Raw genomic sequence first — 7,781 nt, forward strand, 5'->3', positions numbered from 1 at the left:
CCAAGCTCTCCAAGAAAACATTACCAATGAGGACCAGAGAAGGGCAGTGTCACTAGAGTGGTATTCCAGCCAAGAATGCATACTCAAATCTAATCGTGACATGTTGCTGACAACTCTCTTCCTTTGGAAATAGCTCAGGACACCTTCCTCCGCAAACCACCTTCTTCTCTATCAGCCCTCAATAATTTCCACTCATTAACACTGGTTGTGACCAATGGCCATAAGAAAAGTATTTCCAAGGTCTCTTTCACACTCTTGTTGTGAAGACAATCAATCCACACAGGATTCCACGTTCCAGTAAGACATGGAGATGAACACATCCTTTGAGTCGTGGATAGAAATGGGACCTTGGACAGAACCAGGCTTCTCCTGACCTTCCTCCATTGTGCTCTCTCTACTCCATGGAATACTCAGAAAACAAGTGAAGTGTGGAACTTGGGGTTCATGACTGGCAGAAATTGATTTTTGAAAAAGGAGAAGTCATACTTCTTATTTGGGACCACTACAAAGGCTGATATGTCAGGAAATAACTGTTTAGTGTCCTGTGAAATTTTCAGTGTTGAAACACAAAGTGGGATAAATGCCTACCCTTGCATCCTCTCAGCCTGTGAAACCTTGGGGCTCCTCCTCCCACCCTCCCACACAGAAGGGCACAAAAGAAAATCATGCAGTTCTGAAAATCACCAGCCAGCTCTGCCCAGTCCACAGGGAAGGCAATGAGTCATACTTTTATTATTGTTTTGTACTTTTAGAAGAAGCCTTGAGTTTCACTGTCATAACTGTCCTAATTAGTCTAATCACTGTCATGTTACTAATTTGTTTTTTTTTAATGATTTTAAAGCAAGTATTAGTTCCAGAAAAACTCAGTCACTGTGTATAAGAACCAGTTCCATGGTGCTATGAGGTCAAAGTAATAGTCAAACAGATGTAAGATTGTATGGTGTGATTTTTTTTTTTGCTGTCTGATTGAACTCAGAGCCTTACACATGGTAAGCAAGTTCTCTGCTACTGAGCTACCTAGCTGGCACCTACAGAGTGCACTTTATTGGTGCTTACAGAAACATGGTCATGAGCAAAGAGGGCAGCGGGTCCTGTGATTTGGGACAGAGGATGGGAGGCTCATACAGTAGCCAGGACAAAAGTGACTTCTTCAAGGAGGAATGCACGTGGTTTCCTTCAAGACGGTGTCACCCATGTCATGCACATTCCCGATGCTAATTGTGCCAGGCCTTATCATAAAGCTTCACACACCACTCCATGGATCTGTGCTTAAATACAGTGTATGACCATGTGGGGAAGAGACCAGTGTCACTCGGGGACAATCATGGTTGTTCTGACTCATGGTGGCTGTGGTCATGTCAAGATGGGTCCCTATAGCTTCGTCATTGTTATGACAGATCTGTCAATAATTGATTACTTCACTGGCAGTAAAGAATGTGGTTAGTTAGTCTTCATTGATATTTTCAGTTTATTAACCATTAATAAATGTTCTTAATTGAAACATTGTTGATCAACTAGTCAATAATCATGGTCATTAGTAATGGTTTTGATTATTATGTAAATGTCCATTTATTTTCTTTTTCAGGCTTGAAATTATGTACTAAGTGTTGGTGATTTGCCTGGGTACTGAGAAAAATGTGTATGTCTTCTAATTCCATGGGATATTTAATTTGCATCAATTGTGCTGTTTGTCTAGAGAAGGTCTATAACACATTCTGAGGTGCACTTCCTACACTGACAGGGACAATTGCTTACTTAGCTTGTGGAGACAAGGAGAGACACTGAATAAAATCAGTTTTAAATGTGGAATAGGTCCTCAACATTCCAGGATACCATAACCTTCTTTATTGGTAAAAAAAAAAAATATATATGTATATATATATACATATATATATATATATATATATACATATATATATATACATATTATATATATACGTATATATATACTCTGTGGATTTATTGTACAAAAGTATTCATTGTTGACTGTTCCATTCTGCTAAAGATCCTGGATACCCCAGGACCACTGTGACTCTGTATGTCTGCAGTCAGCATAGAGGCACATACTGATGAGCTGGTTAGTGGAGGTCTGGCTGGGATCCCTGAACCCACCCCACAGATATTACCTCAGTTCTGGGATAACCAAAGGGTATAGACACCCTTAGTACCTCATGCTTCTCACCTGGGGTCAGAGACACCATGGAAGGAAAGGCCACAGGAAGGCACTGGAGATGCTTCTTCCTACTGAACAGTGAGACAATAGTCATTCTGCATTCCTGAAGGGGATGTGAGGATCAACATCCCTCTAGGACCCCATGTTCCCACGCAAATCTTGTGTGACAGAAGACAGAGTACCTTGAAGCCTGCACTGGGTGTGGGAGTCAAGTGGTTAATTCCAACTCCAGCTTCTGATCATGAGAAGACTGCATTACTAGGGATAATCCACATGTCCCTGGCTCCAGCTGCAGCTATGGGTCTGGCAGAAGTGTATTTTCCATGTGTAAGTGTATTTTCTGTGTGTAAGAGCTGAGGATCAATAGTTCTTCTCTACTGTGCTATGCAGGTCTGTGTCAACCTAGCCTCTGCCATCTGGTCTGCAGGTCATGAGCTCCTCCACTGAGCAGGATGCTTCACATCCATCATTGTGGTGATGCATGATGTGGGCCTCACAGGAAGCAGCAGCTACTAGAGAAAGTTGTTAGAAACAACAGGTTCCTAGGTGGGGAATATAAATCTATCAGAATTCAGGGTTTTGCTGCCTTGATACAAGTTGTATGAGTTCAGATTCCTGAAGCATGTTGACATTTGCATACAAAGTGCAGACGTGTTCAGTTGGACACTGGTATAATAAGTAAAAGCCCATAGCCTAGTGGCCTCTTCTGGAGTTCAAGGACAGCATGCAACTCCTTGGGTGTGTGATCTCAGTCCATTCATTAAGTACTTTGAAAGGAAGCTGGCTCAGTGGGGCCATGATCAAGAGAAGTCTTTGCAACAGATCCAGGTTGCTAAAAAGCCTGATCCACAGGACCCAGCAGAGGCCATGGTGTGGAGCGTCTGTGGCAGGAGAATATGAAGAGTACTAGAATAGACTTAAAGGTTTTAGAGCCACACTGTACAGTTTGTTCAGAGCCAGTCTTTTGTGAAATGGTTTCTGTTGTTTTACTGAGCTGCACCTGAGTGGGAAAGCCTGGACATGTATAGTCAAGTCACCATGCAACCACTGGTGACCCTCATGTATAGGTATTGACTGACCAACCCATCTCTGAATTGGACTCATCCATGGTTCATTGTGAGAGAAGTGGTTCATATGAGATTTGACTAAAGATATTCCCAGATACGTGTGGTGCTCAAAATACCAAACCCAAACCCAGCCTCTGGGCTGAGTCAAGCTATGTGCCCAGATTACCTTCTGAATAAAGAGGAAAGCCCAGTACTATGGGACAGAGGAAATTCACTGGTGTCAAGCACAACCATATCCACATGCTTATCCCCAGAACCTGTGACCATGTTTTCTTGCCTGGCAGAAAGGGATTTGCAAAGGAGCATATGTTAATGATCTTGGAAGGAAGATTACCTGTGGGGTCTCAACATAATAACAAGGTCTTTATAAATGAAAGAGACAGCTGGGCACTGGTGGTTTATGTCTAGAATCCTTGCTACTCAGGAGGCAGAGATCAGAAGGATCACGGTTCAAAACCAGCTCAGGCAAATAGTTCATGAGACTCTGTATTGAAAAAAACCACCACCAAAATGAAGGGTTGGTGGAGTGGCTCAAAGTGTAGGCCCTGGGTTCAAACTCCAGTGCTGCAAAAAATAAAAGAAAAGAAAAAGAAAGAAAAAGGGAGGCAGGAGGTCAGCATGACAGAAGGTGGAGCAGAGGAGGGAACAGTCTGCTCATCTGTGAGAAGGGAGAGATGAGGAGGCACAGGATGCACAGCCTGCAGGAGCTTGAAGAGGTGAGTAGGTAGAGTCAGCCCAGGACCTGCGGTGGACACAGCACTGAGGGGAACTTAACTCAACCAAAGGGGATGCTTGCACTTAAGACATGCAAAACTGACAAAATGTTCTGCATTGCTCTAAGCCACTGTTACAGCAGAAATAGGAAGTGAATATATTGGATGTGCATGTGTGCGTGTGTGTGTGTGTGCATGTGTGTGTGTGTGTGTGTGTTTATTACTTTGAATTCTGAAAATTAGTGATTTTGATGTATGTCACTCGTTGATGGATAATGAAAATACTCAAAAAGTACTTGATTGATTTTTGAGTATAGAAGGAAATAAGGCCAGATTGAAGTAGCCAGAGGTCATGACATCACCATTGCTGTCTAATGTGTCTACCAAAGCCTGTTGTTCACCCTATGCCAGCCCTAGAAGAATGAGAGCCAGGTTTCTATGCAGTGCAGAGCCAGTTCCTGGTGATATGACAACTATGTGACAAGAAGGACCTGCCGTCTTAGTGGCCACACTTTGCTTGTCTGTCTGTCTGTCTAGCCTGCTAGGCCCTGTTCAGCACTGGCCAATGGAAGAAGATGCCATGATCCCCACACCCATGGCCCTGCTCTGCCTGGGTGAGATGTGAAGAGGGGGAGGGGGCACTATAGTCTTGGAGGCACCCCAAACCAAAGCCATCCCTAGTCCATCAGAAGACCCCAGGGGCTCGGGAGACTGTGGTGAGGAGAGGACCTGCCCAGGCTTCAGGAGAAAACTTCTCACAGGGAACTCTTCCAGGGCTGGGTCAGCATTCCAAGACTTGAGTGCAGGCAGGTGAGTGTGTCAGCAGTCATCTCAAGTCCCTCTTCCTCACAGGGGACTAGACCCCACCACTGGGCAATGGGGATAGAGAAAATGAGGAGGAGCCAATGCTGGGTGTGCCTGGAAGGTCCTGGGGCTCAGAGTTGGGCCCTGAGAGGGGATGTCCTTGGACTCAACCTCTCATTTCCTTGCAGGAACCCTGGCCAAACCCAGGCTTTGGGCTGAGCCAGGCTATATAATCACCTGGGGAATGCCTGTGACCATTTTGTGTGAGGGGACCCTGGAGGCCCAGGAGTATCATCTATATGAATAAGGAAGTTCAGAGCCCTGGGACAGACAACTCACTGCAGCAGCCCAGGAACAAGGCAAAGTTCTCCATCACACAAATGACAGAGTACCATGCAAATGCAATATCAGTGTTACTATTGCAGCCCTACTGGCTGTTCAGAGGCAAGGAACTTCCTGGAGCTGGTGGTGACAGGTGAGAGGACTCGGGTCCCAGCTGCAGGCTCTGCTGTCAGGAAGGGGGTCTGCTCTCAAGGGTGTTCCCCTCTCACAGCCCAGCCCTGGAGAAAATGTGGAAGGTGTGAGTACATTTAAAACACAGCCCCTTTGCTGTTAGCACCCTGCAGAAAACCCAGCCTCTCAGCCCAGATCAGTCCTGTGGTGACCTCAGGAGGGAATATGACCCTCCAGTGTGGCTCTTGACTGGTATTTGACAAGTTCATTCTGACTAAGGAAGGGAAACACAAGCTATTCTGGACCCTGGACTCACAGCAACACCCCAACGGGCAATTCCTGTTTCCTGTGGGCTCTGTGACTCCCAGCCACAGGTGTATATTCAGATGCTATGCCTATTTCAAGAACAATCCAGCCTTTCAGAGATCAGTTCAAATGTCATCTCCAAGTCAAACTTCTCTGCTTCACTCTTCAGAACCTACCCAGCTCATTGTCACCTGCTTCATCATAGGGACACTCCCATACCCACCCTCTAGGCTGAACCAGTTTCTGTGATTCCCTGGAGGAGGCCTGTGACCACATGGTGTCAGGGGACCCTGGAGGCCTAGGAATACCACGTGTTTAAAGAGAGAATCTCTGAATTGGGGCACACAAAACTCACTGGAGCCTGGGAACATGCATTCCTGAGCACCATATATGATGCTATGTTTTACCATGACAGCCCTTCAGCATGGTCAGAGCTCAAGTGACCTCCTAGAGTTGCAGGTCTCATGTGAGGAAGTCCGTAATGTCCCAATTGCTCCTTGAGGACTCAAGCACATTGCCATGAACCCTCTGCCAGGGAGCTCTAGGGACCTTGACACAGAGACCCAAAGTGTGAGACACAGTGAGACCTGCAGGACAGAAAAGGAAGCAGATGTTTGGTAGGATCTGGTCACTCAGTCTCTGGCTTTCTTTTCTCCAGGGATGTCCAGAAATCCATCCCACAGGACCCAGCAGAGCTATGTCCTGGCCCTTAGAGAGTAACTGACTCTCCAGTGTCACTCAGACTTTGGCTATGACAGATTTGCTCTGTACAAAGAGGGGGGAGCATGACCTCTCCCAGCTTGCTGGCAGACAGCCCCAGGTTGGGCTCTCTCAGGCAACTTCCCCCTGGGCACTGTAAGAGACTCCCATGGGGGCCCAGTATAGATGCTATGATGTACACAGCCTCTCTTCTGAGTGGTCAGCTTCCAGTGGTCTCCTGGACATCCTGATTACAGGTGAGGAGCCCAGCAGAGTCACTCAGGAATCATACTCTGTATGGGTCCTGCAGGGGAGCTCCAGGAGTTAATGGGCAGGATGAAGGGTGGGGATTCAGGGAGGGAGAGAGACAGAGAGACAGGATAGGGTTATGGAGAGTCAGAGAAAACACAGGAAGACTGAGGTCCTCAGACACAGGCCTTTGTGAGGCTTCAGCTCAAAACAAGGTGAGGCAGCCCCTCACCCTTTTTCTTCTCTCTAAGACAGCTTCCTGATAAACTTTCACTCAGTCCAGCCAAATTAATGGACACTTTCCTTCTGTCCAAGGACTGGGCAACCAATCCCCCCATTATGTCTAAGATCAAAGTCCTGATCTCAGCAGCACCAGACAGAATTCTCCATGACTACTGTGACCTCAGCCGTTTGGGGAACCTACAGGTGCTATGGGTCTTGAATTTCATCCCCCTTCCCATTGTACCAGCCCAGTGACCCTCTGGTGCTCATGGTCTCAGGTGAGGTGTCCCTGACTCTGTCCACTCTGGGCTCAAAGAGTCACTCAGGGCCCTGCCCCTAGTACTTCTCTAAGCTGGAATGGGAATGAGAGAACCTAGGCAGGGTCAGCCAGAGGGGAATTTACCCCCAAGTGGAGACCAGTATGGGTCCTCCAATGTATACCCACCACTGCCTCCATTACTGAAATCCAAAAGTTGGTAGATGGGCAAGTGAGGGTTTTGGGGAGGCAATGGGACAAATGGAGGAGAGTGAACAGAAATAAGGCCCCATGGAAGCCCCAGCCCCTTGCCATCCTCTTGTCCTCAATCACAGTCTCTCTGGTGGCTCCAGCACTCCACATTCAGGGTTCATACCAACAGCTGGTGAGTCTCAGGAGCCTCTGTCCATGGAGTTTCCTTGGTCCTCAGGCTGCCTGGTGACATCTCAGCTCATTTAAGTTCCTGTCTCAGCTCCACCTGTGTCTAAGCAGATGGAGAAATCAAGCAGAGGTGTGGGTGGGGACCCTAGAACCCTAAAGGTTCAGGGGTTGGGCTGCATGAGCGAGCATGGGGTCAAGGAAAAGGGGGATGCTGGGTACAGCCTGGGAGAGGTGTAGCCAGACTGATGTGGGAAGCAGGCAGACCAGACCCTCTCCTCCCATTTTCCCCCACAGGCCCTGAACATCGGGCCCTCTCCCCCTATGGAAGCAGGACCTCAGAGAGATTTATGATAGGCTCTGTTGGGAGGTGGGGGTCAGGGATCAGGAGCTGAGCTATGGAGTTGGTGCAGCCTCCTCTGCAGATGCTGAGTTGGGCAAGTCCCTCTCCCATATGGTCC

General features: G+C 47.3%; 1 pseudogene; it reads left to right on the forward strand.

Moving 5' to 3' along the window:
* Positions 1 to 1,363: 1,363 nt before the first annotated feature.
* LOC109703370 (leukocyte immunoglobulin-like receptor subfamily A member 5) lies at positions 1,364 to 5,765 on the forward strand (annotated as a pseudogene).
* Positions 5,766 to 7,781: the final 2,016 nt, after the last annotated feature.

This window comes from Castor canadensis, chromosome 16 (assembly GCF_047511655.1).
Source record: "Castor canadensis chromosome 16, mCasCan1.hap1v2, whole genome shotgun sequence".
NCBI classification, from domain to species: domain Eukaryota; kingdom Metazoa; phylum Chordata; class Mammalia; order Rodentia; family Castoridae; genus Castor; species Castor canadensis.